Below are 19681 nucleotides of genomic sequence, written 5' to 3'. Positions count from 1 at the left end.
CATTCTGAGACTCTCTTCTGACTCCCTCTGTCATGTTCTCTTTACCAGTTAATTGCTGCCACATCAAGTTTGGAAATTGCCAAAGCAACAACATACCTATGAGTGAATCATCTCTAATGCTGCAGCAGAAAGCTAAGGCCTGAAACATGTATGGCTTCCCAGGCAACAGAGTAGTAGGAAAACCTAGGTTAAGATCAACTTCCGCATCCGAGCTGTACTTCTCCTTTGTTGCCATGACTATTGTGTAAGTTAGAATTATTGAATGAGCTCTGCAAGGGCCTGCTAAGATCCAGAACTTAGTCATACACATGCTTATTAAATTTGAGTTATCTTTTCAGCAGTTAAAGTTGTATCGTTTAGCCTTTCAGCAACTTAATTAGTTGGAAATTTCCTTGATAGCTTTCCAATCACCACAGAATACAATGAATTTTATCATAAGACCGTGGTCCTTTTTTCTTATTGGTTTACTGCTTTATTATAAGAGGCTAATTGAGGTATATTTTTTCATGTTTTTTTAACAGAAGAATGAAAATTCTATATAAAATATACTTATTTATACCATAGTTTTTTAAGACAAAAATCTCGAGTTATTTTTCAAGGGTAGGGGATGGGATATGTAAAACTTCTATCAATATCTGAGTACATATGCCATCTACTGAATGCCCTTCTCTGCTATGACTGCTTCTGTTTCAGAGTTTCTTAGTTTTACATATGTAATATCAAAAATATTTATGATTTCATTATTTAATGTATTTTCAGCTTTAACAGGCACATGGGTGTATATATAAATGCAACATACAAAGGCTAAGAAGAAATAATTACAAAAGGAAAATACACTGCTTAGATGTTGGTTTGGAAGGCTTAACTTAAATTGATCTTGCACAAAACTATGAAGGTGATTTTTCATATAAGGTGAAACATTTCTTCAAATAGTAATTAGATCAGTGGCTTTCAAAGATTTTTAGTCTGGTTTGCCCTAAGTGAAATCTCACATGAATAGCCAATATCTATAAATGATAAAAGCAGGGCTGCTATAATTGATTTTGCTGTAGGTCCAGTTCCCTGGGAAACAGACTCAGAAAAAATTAGCATGCAGGAAGTTGATTAGGGAGTGCTCTGGCATCCGCAACTGTGAAGGAAGAAAGGAAGCAGGATTGGACAAAGGGAGGTATGCAATACAGTCACAGCAAGGCCTCAGCCACTCTATAGGGTGCCCTCAAACGGAGAAGTCCCTAAAGCATTGACTTGTATTGGGAGCTCTTCAACCAAAAGCAATTCCCAGAGAGAGCTGACAGCTGGGGCTTGTCACCTGGCAGCTCTCCCAGCAGTTAGCAGAGTAAGTCCTTGGCTCTGAAGAGAGGATCTGAGCTGCCCAACACAGCATCCACTATAGACTCTTATTTTCTCACCTTACTTGATACCTGAGTCACTTACAAAACCCCACTCTTCAGGGTACAGTATGAAGATGACTAATTTAAATCAGAAACTCACTGGTCAAGGTGGACTTTCAAAGGGTACAGCCTTTAGTCTGTTGTGTTGCCTGCTTCCACTTTGAGATTCAGGTCTTCAATTATGATCAAGTTTTAGTTGACTAAACATTACGCCCAGGATTCAGCAAAGACTTGAAGCTACTAGGAACAGATGAACAAATGATTGACAGACAAGCCCATTAGTTAAAACTGGAAGTAGGAAATCCATGAGATTTAGTATATGTAAATTGTTTAGACCAACTATTGGCTAATAAGTCTCTCAGATAGGTCCTCAAAAGACATCAGACATCAGGACAAACTATCATTAGGTTGTGTCTTGGGATCTGGGTATGTTCAAACCTAGATATAGGTCAGTCTGCTCTGTGCTTTCTGGTCCTTTTCCCAAGCTCCAAAGCAGTTTTAATTCTCAAATTTTGGAAACGTTTAAAATAGGATTTTCAGTGGCGGAGCAGAACTCACTTGTAAAGAAACTGTATCTTGCCCCACCCCCAACACACTATTGGAACTGATTTATGACTTGGAGATTTGGCCCTAATCATGACTTTCTGGTTTAATTTTAGCACAAGAGTTCTCAGCAATAGGAATTGGTAATTGAGTAAGCACTTGAAAAAAAGCTTTCTCTAGTCTTGGCCCAGAATATTTTGGGGGCCCCTAAACATAATTTTAGCTGCTATTTTTATCCCTGGAATCTTAGGAGGTAGCAAGATCAAGCAAGACAGTGGCTGCAAGCCAGTTACATACTGAAACTATAGTAGTGTTTAGGCATGATTTCCCCCTTTGGTCGTATGAAAATATTAGAACAATACACAAACCAACTCTCAGATACAAAGATCCAAATTTAAGACCTTATTCTGATATTTACTAACTACACAATTTGTAGAAGTCATACCCACATCTCTTTAAACTCCAAGATCCTCATCTATAAAATGGGGTAACTGTTATGGTTAAATAAATTATTGCATATCTTTTTGTTGTGCCTTATACAAAGCAAGCTTTCAATGAATGATGGTAATTATTTTTAAATATAAACATTCACATATAAGAGAGGACATCGTTCACTATCCATGGAAAGCTCATACATTGAGAGCCATAAAAGGTCTGGTCTATTTTATTGTTAGCAAAAGACTGATAAACACAAAGAAATTCCATGCTGTGATCCCAATTCCTCAGGACTGGAATCTTTCTGAATTCTCTTATTAATGTCAAATATTAGTGCTTCATGAATCAAAATGATCATAAAAATCAGGAACGAAGAACCTAAAGATTTGATGAACAGAAATGAAATAAATATGCCCTGTGCACCCACACCTTCTTTAATGAGATACTATGTTTTCTTTAAACATCTGCTTACTACAATACCATGCATTTTCTTTGCTCCTTTGCCTTAGTAAAATTAGGTGTAGAATTACACTCACCAATGAATATACAATTCTGCCATAGATTTGAACAATTCACAAAATGAAAACAATCCCCAAAATACTTTTCTGTTTTACTCCATTACATAGGCCAAGAGTATTATGCTATGTTTATAGAATCACAAACATTATCTTCCTTTGTTTTCAAAGTGAAATTTCAAACTAATCTATTGGTCTGTATGTCACGTTTTTAGTATGCACTAAAAACGTTTCATCAAGGTAAATATAATTGTATATTAGTACTTTCACATACAAAATCCTGTACCTAGCAATATGGATACATTGTGTAGAACTAGATAGTACAACCCAATAAAGACTATTAATATGTTGTGTTTACAAGAGTGTTAATATGATCGTAAAGTCCTGCCTTTTAGTCTGTGAAAATATGCTAACAGCATATCATAATCTTGTTAATCCTTATTTTAGCAAATCTTTGATTACATTGTTCCATCCTGGGTTCCTCTTTCATATCCTTTTCTTTCAAGTAATTCTCCCTACCTGAAAAGTGGAAGTTCTTCCAATCAAATGTTTACACATATGAATGTTTTATAATAAGCTATGGCATATCTTTAGTGCCATCTCCTAATGCATTTCAAAACTGGTTCTCCCACATTTTCCTTAACTGTCAATTTATGCTTTCAGATATTTTTATAAGATGCTTAGATAGAGCTGATGTTGGCCAAATACAGTTCTTCTCAGGCGTTTCTCCCTTTTTCAAGTTATAAGAAACATTTCTTGGGAGCTCCATGCCTGGCTACCTGATGGTCACAATTGCCTCCCTCTGTGATGGAAATCTGTGCTTTACCATATCACTGACACCCAAGTGGATGGCATAGGCTTTTTTCTGCTAACTTGGTTTGCAAAGGCCCTAGACTGACAAAGAAGACATTATTTTTGCAATGCAGAAAGATTTAGAGACAAAAAGCCCTGAACTTTAATACTCGTTTTAAATGACGAGCACGTCAATGGTACCATTTACTAGCACTAGGTGTTACTGTTTCATCTCTGCCACATCAAAGAAGACAAACTGCTACTAAAACTACCTCTGCCAGGTGAGTACCTCCCCTTCATCGATGACTGCCAGAAATGTTCATACCAGGAAAAATAGTAATGCTGAATCCTGAAAGTATATCCATATTTGATGTTTTGTGTCTCCATTGACATCTAATTAAAGAGCAAGAATGGTACCCCAACTGCCTGCCTCTTCTATTTTTCCTAATTTACTGCACTTCCAGGCCTATGTAGCACTTTCTTCCTAGACGAGCCATGTTGTTCAATGCAGTAAATCTAATCTTCAGAGGAGGCCTAGAGAATGAACAATTATTTTTTGAGTAGATTTGGCACATATAATCATAGCAAGACTGAAATAAAACTTGCTGTGAGACACCATCTGTTGCCAACTTTTTTCTTTAAATACAGAACAAGGGATATCGGTATGAACTCATGCTCAGTTTAATATAGATGCAGATAAACAATATGGAAATAAGTAGAGATATGTATGTATGGCATCTGTATTGAAGGAGTTCATGACATGCCACCCCAAAATATGCTGCTTTGGTACATTGATTACTTTGAGCTGAAGGCACTTGAAAATCAGCAAATGCAGGGAGGGGCTTTTTCTGTGCTTCCCTTACCTGCCTAAAGACAGATCCTCCAAAAGAAACTCAATTGTCAAAACCTGCCTGGGAGTTTCACCAACCAGGGACCATTGACTCATCACAAAACAGGAGACTAGAAGCCGACACCACACCCAAACTTTGTCACAAACCATCATACCTCCAATCTATTCTTCTAAGAGCCCATTCATCTCCCCTAAAGATCATGAACTGTCCCCTAAATTGCCTACATCCCCACTCCCCTTCCTCTATTAAGATAATACGTAAGTTCTAGGGGCGCCTGAGTCCCTCAATCGGTTAGGCGTCTGACTTCAGCTCAGGTCATGGTATCAGGGTTCTGAGTTTGAACCCTGTGTCAGGCTCTGTGCTAACAGCTCAGAGCCTGGAGCCCGCTTCAGGTTCTTTGTCTCCCTCTGTCTGCCCCTCCTCTGCTTGCACTCTGTCTCTCGCACTGTCTCAAAAATAAATAAACATTTTTTAAAAATTTTAAAATAAAGATAATACATAAGTTCTCAAATCTCATTGATTTTGAGGGGTATTCACATTTTTCCCCCTGTGATACTTCCATGCAGGTAGTAACAATTAATAAATTTGTACACCTTTTCTCCTGTTGGTCTGCCTGTTGTCAGTTTATTTCATAGACCCAGCTAATCAAACCTAGGAGGGTAGATAGTCTTTCTCCGTATAATATTGACTCGTATTTCTAAGTTGAGAGAACTTAGAAATAACAACACCCCAGTAGTAACCGGCACACGAGGCCTTTGTGTCTAATACTATTCTCTAATAAATGGAACCCAGGGTTCCTGGAGAAATGGCCAATTCTAGGACTGGGCAGGATATATACAAGATGAGCCTGAGTTAGTGCCAGGAAGTAAGGAAGTGCTAAAATCACACACACACACACACACACACACACACACACACACGGTATAAGAACCAATTGAAAGAATTCCCAATGACTGAAGCTGGAACAATTGGACCAAGAAAATACATAAAGTATTGGATTATAACCCAAAGTATAAAATAAATATCCATGAGTTCATCCTGATATAAATAAATGATTACAGAAGTAAATTAATGGGAAAAAGTAGACAAATCTCCTGTACAGGAAAAATTCCAAATAATTTATGTAGACACTGCTCCTTCAAGAACATGGAGCATCATTCCCCACCCCGCAAATGCAAGCTTTTACTTCCCAAAGAGCACAGTATGGAAGGGAGTAGGGGAAGTAACTTTATGTAGAAGAAGCCTGACAAACACTACCTCAGCCAGGTCATCAAGCTTAATATCACCAGTGATAAGTCATGCTGACAGCATACGACCTTGGTAGGATTTGATGAGAATGTTATTGTACATGTGTGGTCTTCCTCTCAAGAAACCATAACTCCAGGCTGATTCTGAGAAAAACATATGACAAACCTAAATTGAGGATCATCCTACAAAGTGTCTCACTGGTATTCCTCAAAACTGTCAAGGTCATCAAAAACAAGGAAAGTCTGAAACACTGTCCTAGACAAGTGGAGGCTAAGGATGCGTGATGATTAAATGTAATGTGGTATCCTGGAAAGGATTCTGGAACAGAAAAAAAGACATTAGGACTAAGGAATTCTGAATAAAATATGGACTTTAATTAATAATAGTATGTCAATATTGGCTTGTAATTTGTGACAAACGTAATAAACAGTAAGTATAAATATTAATGTAGGATGTTAATCATAGGAGAAACTGGATGCTGGATATACAAGATCCCTGTGTATAATCTTTGCAACGTTTCTATAAATCTAAAACTATTCTGAAATTAAAGTTTATTTTTAGGGGACACCTGGGTGGTTGAGTCAGTTGAGCGTCCGACTTTGGCTCAGGTCACGATCTCATGGTTCGTGAGTCCTAGCCCCACATCGGTCTCTGGGCTGACAGCTCAGAGCCTGGATCCTGCTTCAGATTCCGTGTCTCCCTCTCTCTGCCCCTCCCCTGCTCATGCTCTGTCTCTCTCTCTCTCTCAAAAATAAATAAACATTAGAAATTTTTTTAAGTTTATTTTTTTAAATAAGTAATTTAACAAATTCTGCCTGAACTCTTAATCATGTCAGTAATTACATATTGTCACCTTTACAACAAATATAATTTGTGTTATCAGACATGAGTTTCTAATGACTTCTGCTTTTTCACACTCTTCTTTTTATACACTATTTTATAGTAGCAATATAAAATTCACATTAATTCACTCTCCTTTGTAAAATCATTGATCTGTAACTTTCCATGTGAGCATTTGATCAATGTTTAATCATTTCCTGGGGGTGGGTGAGAAATAATAAGAATCTAACTGTTGTAATACACAAGCAATAGCTCACACCCACGAGAGTGTTTGGGCATGACATATACTCCCATACTTCTAGAGGGTTCCTACTAGGTATGGGGTATACCTCCAAAACACCCTGGAAGTGGGCAGGCTGTGACAGTGACAGAGTCTGTTGGCTCAGAGGACCTGAAGAGCCTCACCACTGTTGAGTATTCTTATCTGCTCAAGACCACACTGTGCTGGAACACCATCTCCTTCCCCCACCAACATTCAAAGAACAGCCTTAGTCCCAGAGGCAGTCTACCCATAAGAGAGCTCACAGACCCCAAAATACCTTAAAAAGTCTTTTAGGTCAGCTTCCCAGCATTGATATCAATGTGGCCCTCTGGCCTTAAGAGGACCCTGAAGAGGAATCATGTAGGGAGAGGTCCTGCAACCTCACAATCCCATCTGCACTCACACTTAGCCATGGGGCATCCTCAATATATCTGCATATCACTAAGAGGCCCTCTCAGGAAGAAATAGCCAGGTACTGGGTACTCTCTGGAGTGCAAGGCTTTACAAGATTTGATAACTGCTTCTGACAGCAACACCTGTTTTCCTCTCATTAAGAGACCTCTGGCTTATGAGAATTTAACAACATTTCTGCCTAAATATATGCAGTATACTCTCTGTTCTATTTTGAAGGTCAGCTACTCTAAATATCCAATGGTGATTATGAGGACTATCTATGCATTGAACAGGTGACATAACAGAGGAAAAAAATTGCCCTTACTTGGTATTCTTGACTCCTGCCTTCTAGGAATTAGGCTGTGTCTTAGCTTTCATATTTGTAAATGCCAGTTTGATGTAACTCTCAAAGAGGCAAAACATTATCAGATAAGGTTTAAAAAAATATTGAGTTCAGTTAAATATTAAATTTAAATGAACTTGGTTATATTTATATGTTAAATTTATATATGTATTTACTATGAATATTTATTATATTTACTTTATTTTTTATAAACATTTTCCAGGAATATAGTAAGGTGCTAATAGTTGTGACCTCTGAATGGTGGGTATGTTTTTATTTAATAATTTTTAATTTATTTTCTACACTACGTGTACACTAATAATAAAAGGTTATTGTGTTTAATATATGTTAAATTATGTATTCAGTGCATTAAATTTCTCTACCTTCTACCTGTTCCCTGCCTGGCAGAAAAGTGGTTTTTAAAAGGATAATCTATTTAATGAAATAGAAAAGCTGCAAAAATACAAACTAAGAATGTTAATAAACTGAGTTTCTATTAATAAATAAATGCTTCTCAAAGTTTTCCATGAGGTGTTGGCCTTCAAGATGGAAATTTCCAAACTATTTTCACTTGCTACCATAAAAATTGCATGAGTGGTCAGGCCTAAACACAGATGGGAAACTTGGTGATGCCTGGATGACAAAAAGGATAATAAGGGCCAGATGCTGAGCTGTTTTCTTTACACTGCACCTGGTCTATGGGGGCCCAAAGTGCCCCACAGGTGATGGCATAATTGGTTGTTGAGAAAATGAGCTTAATGTCATGGAAAGTTCAGTTGTAACATTGAAAACTATTTGAGCTGAGAACTTATTACTGCCAATTACTTTGAACCTAATTTTTATACAGTTCTTTCTTCAACTGTTTGCATGCCTGGGATCGGTAATGAAAGGGATCGGTAAATGAAATTGAACCCTGGGATCGGGTTAAATTCTGGAACCCCTGAAAATATGTTTCATGAAGTTCCCTACTTCTGCTGCTTGCTCACTCCTGCCATAACAGAATTCCAGGAAAGAAGGGAATAATTCCAAAGCAAGGCCAAGAGAAGTTCCTTCTGGATCCCTCTTGGGGCATCTGCTGGAGCTGTCCTGTTTTTACCCTCAAGTCAGCAATCATGCCTATTTTAATATAACTGATCAGATAAATAGCAGGCCCAAAATTCTTATTTCTTAAATCTTATTTCCTTCCTCTGTGATACTCAAAGCACCTTACAGACCTGCTCAACCAGGCTTTCCCACACTCTGGATAGCCTGGGAATTAAGTATAGCTGGCTGACACCAAATAATTTAGCTCAGTTAACTAATGACTTGCTCATCTATGGACAATTGTCTATCCACCAAGCCCTACCACTGCTTTCCTCATTTCCTTTCATGCAAACTTGTATAGAACTTATTTAAACACTGCAAAGGAAAGATCAAGTTTAAATACAGGTTTTTTTTAAGTTTATTACTTCTTTCAGCATTTTCTCAAAACAACAGTCAATGGTTCTTACCTGTATGTTATCCAGACATTTGCATAGAGAAGGGAATTCTTTGGAAGCATTCTGTGACTTTACTTGGCATTTGCTTTCTGCACTGAGATTTTTGTTTTGTTTTGCTTTGTTTTGTTTTGTTTTGTTTTGTTTTTTCACCAAGATTTTGGATGTGTGCTTTTTCTGTTGAATCACTCAATCCATAAACACTTACTAAACATCTACAATCTGCAAAGCAATACAGACATTGCATGCTATAAGAAATACAAATTATAAGGCCTAGTATTTACTCTTACAGAGTTTATAGTCTAGCTGAAGAAATCAGAAATAAATATGAAATTTTTAATAACAGCAAACAGATAAAAATAGGTTGTAAATCTAATTCTGTGGTTGAATATGATAAAGTTAGAATACTATTAGATGAGACAATGACATCAGCAAAATTGTGGCATAGGAATTTCTAGTACTTTTACAGAGCATATTGTAGAAGTAAACTTTCTTAGAAACACCATTTATAAAAATTCAATACTTAAAGTGAGTTTGGAAAATACAAAAAGTGATAACTCTGCAAAACAATGAGCAAAGAATAAGGTTGATAAAAGTGGAACAAGGAAAATGAAAAAGAAACTTTATTGGACCAGAAAAAGAAAGAACACACGTGTGTGTGTGTGTGTGTGTGTGTGTGTGTGTGTGGTGTGTGTTTTGGACGTTTGCGTAATATCTCTGGAAGATTATACCAAACACTGATAATAGAAGTTTCTTCTGGGTAGAAAAACTGGGACAAGAGAAAAGAGTCTTAACATATCACTGTGTACCATTTTGAAGCTTTTTATTTTGTTCTATGCATATGCATTAACTAGTTTAAAAAAACAAAGCAAACAATTTTTAAATGCATGCATATCACATCTAAAAGGATTCATACCAATATGTTAATACTGGTTGTTTTTCTTTTCTCTTTTGTATTTTATAGTTTTAAATTTTTCTACAGTAAATGTCTATTTAATTTATAACTGAAAAATATCTATTTTTAATTTTTTCTAAAAGCATGGTGAATAACCAATGAATCAATATAATTAAATAGTTATATCAATATTCACACTGTATGGTATTACCAGTTGTTGCACATAACCTCACTTAAGTCAACAATATAGAAAACTAAATATAGTTCTCATTAAACAGTATTCATTTTCAACTAACCTCTTTTGTTTTCACCTTTAATTCCACACCTTAAGGACCCTATCAGGTATTGTTACAGATTCTTGAATTAAGTGGTCCCTGCCCCTCCATATTTAGGAGTCTGGGAAGTACAAATTTGGATAAACAGCACTCCAAACACACTTTAACATGGCTAATTTTTATATGTCACCTACTCAAGACTGGTCCTAAAGAAGCAGATGCAGCTAACATAGAGTAATTTACAAATTACAATTTCATACATAAAATATATGTAAAACTTTTATACCTATACATAGTAATGCCTTGGATTAATAGGTGGCATGAGAAAGTTCTAAAAAAATTTTATTATGACATTTCTCCAAAGAAAATATACAAATGGACAATAAGTACCTGAAATGATACTCAACACCATTAGTTGTTAGAAAATAAATATGAAAACCCACAAGATACTAGTTCACACTCACAAGAATGACTATAATCAGTAATAGACAATAACACATTTTGGCAAGGATGCAGAGAAATTGGAACCCTTATACATTGTTGATGGGAATGTAAAATTGTGTAGCTACTTTGGAAAACAGTTTAGTAGTTTCTCAAAAAGTTAAACATAGAATTTCCATATGACCCACATATATACCCAAGAGAAATGAAAATATATTCACAAAAATCTTGTACATGAATGTTCACAGCAGTATTATAACAATCAAAAACTGGAAACAACCCAAATATCCATCAGGTGATGAATCACTTAACAAAATATATATCCATACAATGGAATATTATTTAGCCAAAAAAAGGAATGAAGTACTAATAAATGCTACAACATGAATGAACCTTGAAAACACTATGCTTTAAGTAAAATAAGCCAAACACAGAGGACCACATATTATTGTATAATAACATTTATATGAAATGTCCAGCGATAGAAAGTGGATTAGTGTTTGCCAGGGGCTGAGAGGAGGAGAGAATTGGGAGTAACCACTAATGAATACTGAGTTTCTTTTAGAGGTGATGGAAATGTTCTAGAATTAAAACAACTGACAGTAATGGTTACACAATCCTATGAATATGTTAACTACTGAATTGTACATTTTAAGGAGTGAGTTTTATGGTATGTGAATTATATCTCAACGATTTTATAAAATTTCATTATAAGCTGCATGCTGAAGGTCAGGGTATCAACCTGGTTATCAACCTAAGTTTATTGACCCAATGGCAGAAGAATCAAGAGGGTTAATTCTTTGGGAGACCATGATGATATTATTACTGTATAAATAGCATATTTATGGAGCACCTGGGTGGCTCACTTGGTTAAGCATCTGACTTGGGCATAGGTCATGATCTCATGGTTCGTGGGTTCGAGTCCCGCATTGGGCTCTGTGCTGACAGCTCACAGCCTGGAGCCTGCTTCGGATTCTGTCTCCCTCTCTCTCGCTACCCCTCCCCCACTCATGCTCTGTCTCTCTCTGTCTCAAAAATAAATAAACATTATAAAATTAAGTAAATAAATAAATGAATGAATGAATGAATAAATAAATAGTATATTTAAACTAATGCAGTGCAGACCATATTTACAATCTCTTCAGGGATATGCTAATTCTAAAAGTTTGCCTTGGAACTTACCACTAAAAGAAAGGTAATATGACAAAAAATAAAAGCAAATTTGTTTTTTTTCCCACAAACTTTCACTGTAACAGCATAGTGGTTTTGGTTATTTTTACGATTCTTATCACAAAGGTTGAACTACCACACAGAGAAAACTGACAATATGGTCTCAAATATCAAACTGGACTTATTACAGCAAGTGTTTGACAGTATATAGGAATATGACCAAAGTCTGACTTCTAATATCTATCGAAACATTTCCTTCTATATTATACAGAAAGATTATGCAGTCTGTGTTTTCATTAACATAAACTAAACATTATTATGATTGGTTTTAAAATTAGAATCCTTTTCTAATGTTGAGAATATACTGTAGTTATTCAATTTCTATGTATTATTGACATATTTCAATGAAAACATGTAAATTCTCTTGGTTTTTCTCCTGAGTTATGTGGTCATTTGTTAATATAACATTGTAAGAGGACAATAAAATTGCTGAATAACAGTTCTCAACTCCCATTTCCCTCTTCCTCACCTATACATATGGAGTACTCAAAGTTTTACCTAAAAGTGTTAAAGTGTTAATTAAAACATTCTTACTTAGCATTCCATTAGGAAATGTTTAATAAGCCAATAAAGTAGACTTTATCTCATCATGCTGAATTAGCTATTTACTGCTGCCTAACAAATTACCCCAAATCATAGTGACTTAAAACAAAAACACCTATTATCTCACAGGTTTTGTGGGTTTGGAATTTCAGGGCAGCTTACCTGGGTGACTTTGGTTCAGAAGCTCCCATAAATTGTTGGAGCTACAGTCATCCAAAGGCTTAACTGAGACTAGAAGATCCACTTCCACAATAGCTCACCTATATGGCTATTGGCAGGAATCCTCAATTCCTCACTGCACATAGAGCTGTTTAATGCATCCTCAAAACCTGTCAACTGGCTTCCCCCAGAGCCAGTGACCCAAGAGAGAGAGCAAGGAAGAAGCCATGATGCTTTTTATGATCTAGTCTTGAAAGTCACATATCATCATTTCCACCATATTTTGTTAATAAGAAGTGAGTCCAGCCCACACTCAGAGAGATGAATTAGTCTTCACCTTTAGAAAAGAGGAATGGCAGAGAATTTGTGGACATAATTTTAAATTTCCATAAGGCCTTTAAAATCAATTGATCAGCACGAGTATAGTTAACACATTAAAAATAAACCTCATGTATACATTAATTTGGTTCCAAATTTCACTTGACTAATTTTGGAAGTTCTATGATAGGACTCTAATTCTTTTGTTTGGAAATTTTTTCCTCTATTTCATATATCACGATTTTCTGAAAGAAAAAATCAAAGATTAACAATAAAAGCAATGAGACAGAGACTATTAATTCTCATCAAATTATGCCTATGCTTCTGCATATTTCAGAGCCTTGCTTACAGTTTGGGTGGCATCATATAACAAGTTCTCAACAATAAAATGTAAGTAGAACTGATGAATGTCACATCCATGTTAAGACAGATAAGGCTGAGTTGCCTTTTTCTAGCCCTCTTTTTCCCTCCCGTGGCACCCTTGAATAGTAGAGGTTCCAGGTGGTGGATCTACCAGAAGGAAGATGTCTCAATTGCTATTGGACCATGTTGTAAGTGAAAAGTAATCATTTATTGTGTTAAGCCACTAAAATGTGGGGTTTAATTTTTTATCCAGCGTAGCATAAAGTGACTAATTCATACTGCCAACACTTTAAATATTTAAAAATACAATTCTCTTATGTCCTAAACAAATGTGTTTATCCTTTTTGAAAATTAAGATATTCCCTTTCAAGAATAAATAAAAGCAACTGAAACTAGAATATTTAAATCCAGTCAAGGGAGCCTCATACTGATTTCCAGTTAACTACGATCCAATTATAGACATTAAAAAAAAAAAAAAAGCCTCAAGTACAAAGAAACTTTGAGGAAGAATTAATGATGGCAATTCAATCTCAGCAAAACATAGCCATTAAGAGAAATGGTAAAAGTTCATGATTTTATGTTGAATTCACTCGAATACTTTTTAAAGCTAAAACTAAGACTTAAAAAATAATTAACAGATGAAAGAAAAAACAAGTTAAATAAGCATATTCCTAATCTTTAGAGACTAAAATCTAAGATAAATAATGTTTTACATGTCACAAAACTTAGGGCTATTTACATTCTAAATAATATAAAATAAAATTCTTAAATCTTAAATTGGAGTACTAGAAGATAGATTAAGGAGGTGAAGAGGATGATGTTGTTCAAAAGCACAAGTGAAAGAATTGGGAATTAAGAAAACCAGCAACAAAGGAAAAGCAGGAAAGACCAATAAATCAGAGGAAGAAAGAGGGAGCCAGTACTGATAATTAAAAGAAAAAAAAAAGACAGATGATTTGTTATTTTATTTTTTGCCAGCAGGTGGCAGCTCCTGCTAAATATATAATGGAAATGTTTCTGAATTATTTCTATACTGTCTCCAAGTTAGGCTCTCACTTTAAAAGGGGGTGGGGGGGTTGCCAAAATTGTATATCAATCACTTCTCATATAATACTAAAAGTAATAATTTTTCAAAATAGCTCAATATAAAACAAATACCTTCCAGGGTATATTAGAAACAAAATAATATATGTACATTTCTTCTAATGTAACAATTCTGTTATTTCTTAAACCTTCTGGGATTAGGTCCTCTTTTGTTGTTTTTGTAAATTTTGAATTGTCAGAGCTCACTGTTTTATTCTAGCTCAGATCATGAAATGCCAGGATTGGGTGGTTAGGACATAACAGTATACTAATTACAATAAAAAATGGTATATATACACAAAGATCACTGTTTATTTTGTCAAGGATACACACATTTCTAAATAAGTATCAGAAGACTGTATTGGAAGGGCATATATTGTACGTGCTAATACTTGTGTCTTTGGAGGAGAGGGAATAGGACTGAGGCTAGAAAATGAAAGGGGAAAATTAAATACATTCAGATTTATCCCTAAGTATTTCATGGTTTTGTTGCTTTGATAAATGGCATGTTTTTTTATTTCAATTTCCAATTGTTTGCTTTTAATATATAAGAAATGTAGTTTATTTTTATATATTGATCTTATATCCTGCAATTTTGCTAAATTCACTTATTGGCATTACTACTTTTTTTGTTTTTTGTTTTTGTTTTTGTGTTTTTTTGTGTAAATTCATTGGGATTTTCTAGGTTAAGTGATCGTGTCATTTATGAGTAAAGACAAAGAATGTCTGTTGACAGTCTGCATTACTATTATTTCTTTTTCTTGACTTATTTCATTGTCTAGAACTTGCTAGTTAATAGAAATGGATTAGAGCGGATATCCTTGCCTGGTTCTTGATCTTAGCAAGAAACTACTTACTCTTTCATCATTAGATATGATAATAGCTCTAGGTATTTTATAGACTCTACTTTTCAGGTTAAAGTTCCCTTGCATTCCTAGTTTGCTGGAAATTTTTATCATTTATGGATGTTTAAATGTCATTTTTTCTGCATCTGGTGAAAAGATCATATGTATTTTCCTTTTTAGTCTATTGATATGGTGAGTTACACTGATTAATTATTGAGCCTGAACCAAGCCTACATTCCTGGGATAATCCAACTAGGTTATAATGTATTATCCTTTGTTTATATTACTAAATTTGATTAGCTAATATTTTGCTGAAGATATTTACATCTATGTTTACATGATATTTTGGTCTTGTCTTTTCTTGAAATGCTTTGTCTAGTATTGGAATCACAATAATGCTGGTCTCATAAAATGAGTTGGGAAGTGTTCTTTTCTATTTTTCATATGCATTCAAATAGAATTGGTATATTTCTTCCTGAAATGTTTGGTTGAATTCACAAGTGAAGCCATCTAAGCCTGGAGTTTTCCTTGTGGGAAGAAAGTTTTTAGCTACTAATTCAGTTTCCTTAATAGATACAGGATTAATTGATCTATCTCTCCTGGAGTGAACTTTGGTAGTTTGGGTATTTCAAGGAATATTTCCATTCACTCAAATTATCAAATTGATTGGCATAAAGTTGTTCACACATTAGCTTGTTTTCCTTTTAAGGTTTGTGAGGTCTGTAGTGATAGTGTTTATTTCACTTAAAATGTTTGTAATTTGTCTTCTCTATTTTTTTTTATCATGCTAGCTAGTAGCTTAACAATTTTATTTATCTTTTCAAGGAAACAGCTTTTAATTTTTTTTATGGTGCCAATTTTAAATACAGTTTTATTTAAGACATTGCATTTTCCACTTAACAATACAGTGCTTATAAAGTGCAATGTTGTATTTCCTTTCCTTGTGCACATATTCCATATTCAAGTATCAAGTATATTATTATCAAGTATCAAGTATATTAACTATAGCAGCTCAACTTCACTGCCATGGAATTTGCTACAAATTTGGGTCCTTCAAATGTTTTGTGTGGAACAATGCTAGACCTATTCTCAGGTTGGCTTAATCAACCTCTTCAATGGTGGGCCCAGAGGAGGCACCACCAGAGGGGGGAGCTCCACCACCAGGGAAGCCTCCAGGCATTCCTCCAGGCATGTCTTCTGCACTGTGGTACAGCTTCGTGATGATGGGATTGCAGACCTTCTCCAGCTCTTTCTGCTGATGTTCAAATTCATGTTTTTCTGCAGTCTGGTTCTTATCCAGCCAGTTGATGATCTCATTACACTTGTCCAGAATCTTCTGTTTGTCCTCATCGTTGATTTTACCCTGAAGCTTATCATCTTCAACAGTTGCTTTCATGTTGAATGCGTAAGATTCAAGGAAATTCTTGGAGGACACCTTGTCTCGCTGCTTCTCATCTTCAGCTTTGTACTTCTCAGCTTCCTGGACCATGCGCTCAATGTCTTCCTTGCTCAAGCGACCTTTGTCGTTTGTGATGGTGATCTTGTTCTCTTTTCCTGTGCTCTTATCCACAGCAGAGACATTGAGAATGCCATTAGCATCAATATCAAAGGTGACCTCTATCTGAGGAACGCCATGGGGGGCAGGAGGTATGCCTGTGAGTTCAAACTTGCCCAGTAGGTTGTTACCCTTCATCATGGCACGCTCACCTTCATAAACCTGAATGAGCACACCAGGCTGGTTGTCAGAGTAGGTAGTGAAGGTTTGGGTCTGTTTGGTAGGAATGGTAGTATTGACTTTAATGAGAACAGTCATGACTCCACCAGCGGTTTCAATGCCAAGAGAAAGGGGAGTGGCATCCAACAGCAGCAAATCTTGAACCTTTTCAGATTTGTCTCCAGAAAGGATGGCTGCCTGCACAGCTGCACCATAAGCGACAGCCTCAGCAGGGTTGATGCTCTTATTCAGTTCCTTCACATTGAAAAATTCTTGTAGAAGTTTCTGAATCTTGGGGATACGTGTAGAGCCACCCACCAAGACAATATCGTGGATCTGAGACTTGTCTAGCTTGGCATCCCGAAGGGCTTTCTCTACAGGGTCCAGGGTGCCACGGAACAGGTCAGCATTTAATTCTTCAAACCGGGCACGAGTAATAGAGGTATAGAAGTCGATTCCTTCGTATAGAGAATCAACCTCAATACTGGCCTGGGTGCTGGAAGAAAGTGTTCGCTTGGAGCGCTCGCAAGCGGGACGGAGGCGACGGACCGCCCTCTTGTTCTCGCTGATGTCCTTCTTGTGTTTGCGCTTGAACTCCCCAATAAAATGGTTTACCATTCGGTTGTCAAAGTCTTCTCCACCTAAGTGGGTGTCTCCAGCAGTAGATTTGACCTCAAAGATCCCGTCTTCAATAGTGAGGATTGACACATCAAAAGTGCCACCTCCCAAGTCAAAGATCAGCACATTCCTTTTGGCTCCAACCTTTTTGTCTCAGCCCTAAGCGATAGCAGCAGCGGTTGGCTCATTGATGATTCGAAGTACATTAAGACCAGCAATAGTTCCAGCATCTTTGGTAGCCTGACGCTGAGAATTGTTAAAATAGGCAGGTACTGTGACTACAGCATTGGTAACAGTCTTCCCAAGGTAAGCCTCTGTGATTTCCTTCATCTTTGTCAAAACCATAGAAGATACCTCCTCTGGATAGAAACTTTTGGTCTCTCCCTTGTATTCTACTTGGACCTTGGGCCTGCCAGCATCATTCACCACCATGAAGGGCCAATGCTTCATATCAGATTGGACAACAGCATCGCCGAATCTACGTCCAATCAGGCGTTTGGCATCAAAAACTGTGTTGGTGGGGTTCATTGCAACTTGATTCTTTGCAGCATCACCAATCAATCGTTCGGTGTCAGTAAAGGCGACATAACTTGGGGTGGTTCGGTTTCCCTGATCGTTGGCAATTATTTCCACTTTCCTGTGCTAGAAAACACCCACACAGGAGTAGGTGGTGCCAAGATCAATGCTAACTGCAGGTCCCTTAGACATAGTTGCTTCAGTATGGGCCCGGCCCCACTTGCCAAAGAAACAGCTACCTGGAGAGCTAACGCCGCGTTGAATGAGCAACAGCTTTTAATTTTATTGACTTTCTTTATATCTCTCTGTTTCCTATTTCACCAATTTCTGTTGTTTTCATTATTTCCTTCCTTAAGCTTACTTTGCTCTTATTTTCTAGTTTCTTACGGTAAAAACTGAGGTCATTATTTGTGAATTTTCTTTTTCGATACAGACATTTAATGCTATACATTTTTCTCTTAACAACTGCTTTAGATGTCCCAAGTTTTATATGTTGTGCTTTTACCTTTATTCAATTCAAAATACTCCACAATTTCCTTTATAATTTCCTTTAGAAATTTAGAATTGGGTTGTTTCATTTCCCAATATTGCGGGATCTTTCTAGACACTTTTCTGCTACTGATTTCAAGTTTCTTTTTTTTAAATAAAACATTCACTCTTTTTGTGTGCATGACATGTGTTCATGAAAAAATACATACAAGCAAACAGAAAAAAGCTCATGCCACAGAGAAATAAGCAGTTAACTTTTTGATATATGTATGTATGTATACGCACACACACATATTTAATCCTACATATGTGAGCTGATACTAAATATACTGCTTTGTAATCACTTATGTTTTACTTTACAATATAGAATGAATATATTTTCATGCAGATGTGTCAAACTTTCCAATTGGAAAACAGACCTGGAGAATGAGTCGAAAATACAAAATACGGTGAGATGGTGGTAACAAGGAAACTACCTAAAACAAAATTCCACCAGATGATTAAAGGTAAAAAGAAGGTCAAAGATACATCAGAAAACACTAACAGAAAGAAAGCAGGGGCCAGATTTTAATATCAGACAAAAAGGGAATTCAAGGCCTAAAGCACACACACAAGGTAAGGATGCCTGTGTGAATGTTTGCTTCCAATGCATCATCACGAACTTGTTTCTTACTCTTCTTATCTCTTCCCTAAGCCTTTCCAATTTGTCTACTCTTCTTATCATTTCTTCAAGGACCTAATGCCTCACAGGAGTTTCTTCTTTAAACCCCTGGCCAGGCTGGGTCAGCAGCCCTCCTCTAAGATTTCCGTCTGCTTCCCGGCTTACACCTTCTTTGGAAGGTTGAGGATTTCCTTCTGCCTTCTATGGTACATTTTCCAAAGGGCGGTCTGCCTTGGCCTTTGGTATGTTCTGTGGTTTTCCTTCATTATCTTCACGACTTTTACATGTTAAGTATTTTTCTGTTATTTCTTTTGAATAAATTAATCCTGCAGGGATCCAGGGGATTTTCCTACCTCTTCCCACACTCAATTTGTGTCATGCCTAAAATACCAAGAGTCCTAAAAGATCTGGGACACTTTTCTCCTCCAGTAAGGCCTAAAGCA

General features: G+C 36.3%; 1 pseudogene; it reads right to left on the bottom strand.

The window, feature by feature from the left end:
- Positions 1-16079: 16079 nt before the first annotated feature.
- On the bottom strand, positions 16080-18343 carry LOC115512317 (annotated as a pseudogene).
- Positions 18344-19681: the final 1338 nt, after the last annotated feature.

This window comes from Lynx canadensis, chromosome B1 (genome assembly GCF_007474595.2).
Source record: "Lynx canadensis isolate LIC74 chromosome B1, mLynCan4.pri.v2, whole genome shotgun sequence".
Lineage (NCBI taxonomy): Eukaryota > Metazoa > Chordata > Mammalia > Carnivora > Felidae > Lynx > Lynx canadensis.
The sequence above is the reverse complement of the archived record's forward strand: the minus strand, read 5'-3'. Positions and strand labels throughout refer to the sequence as shown.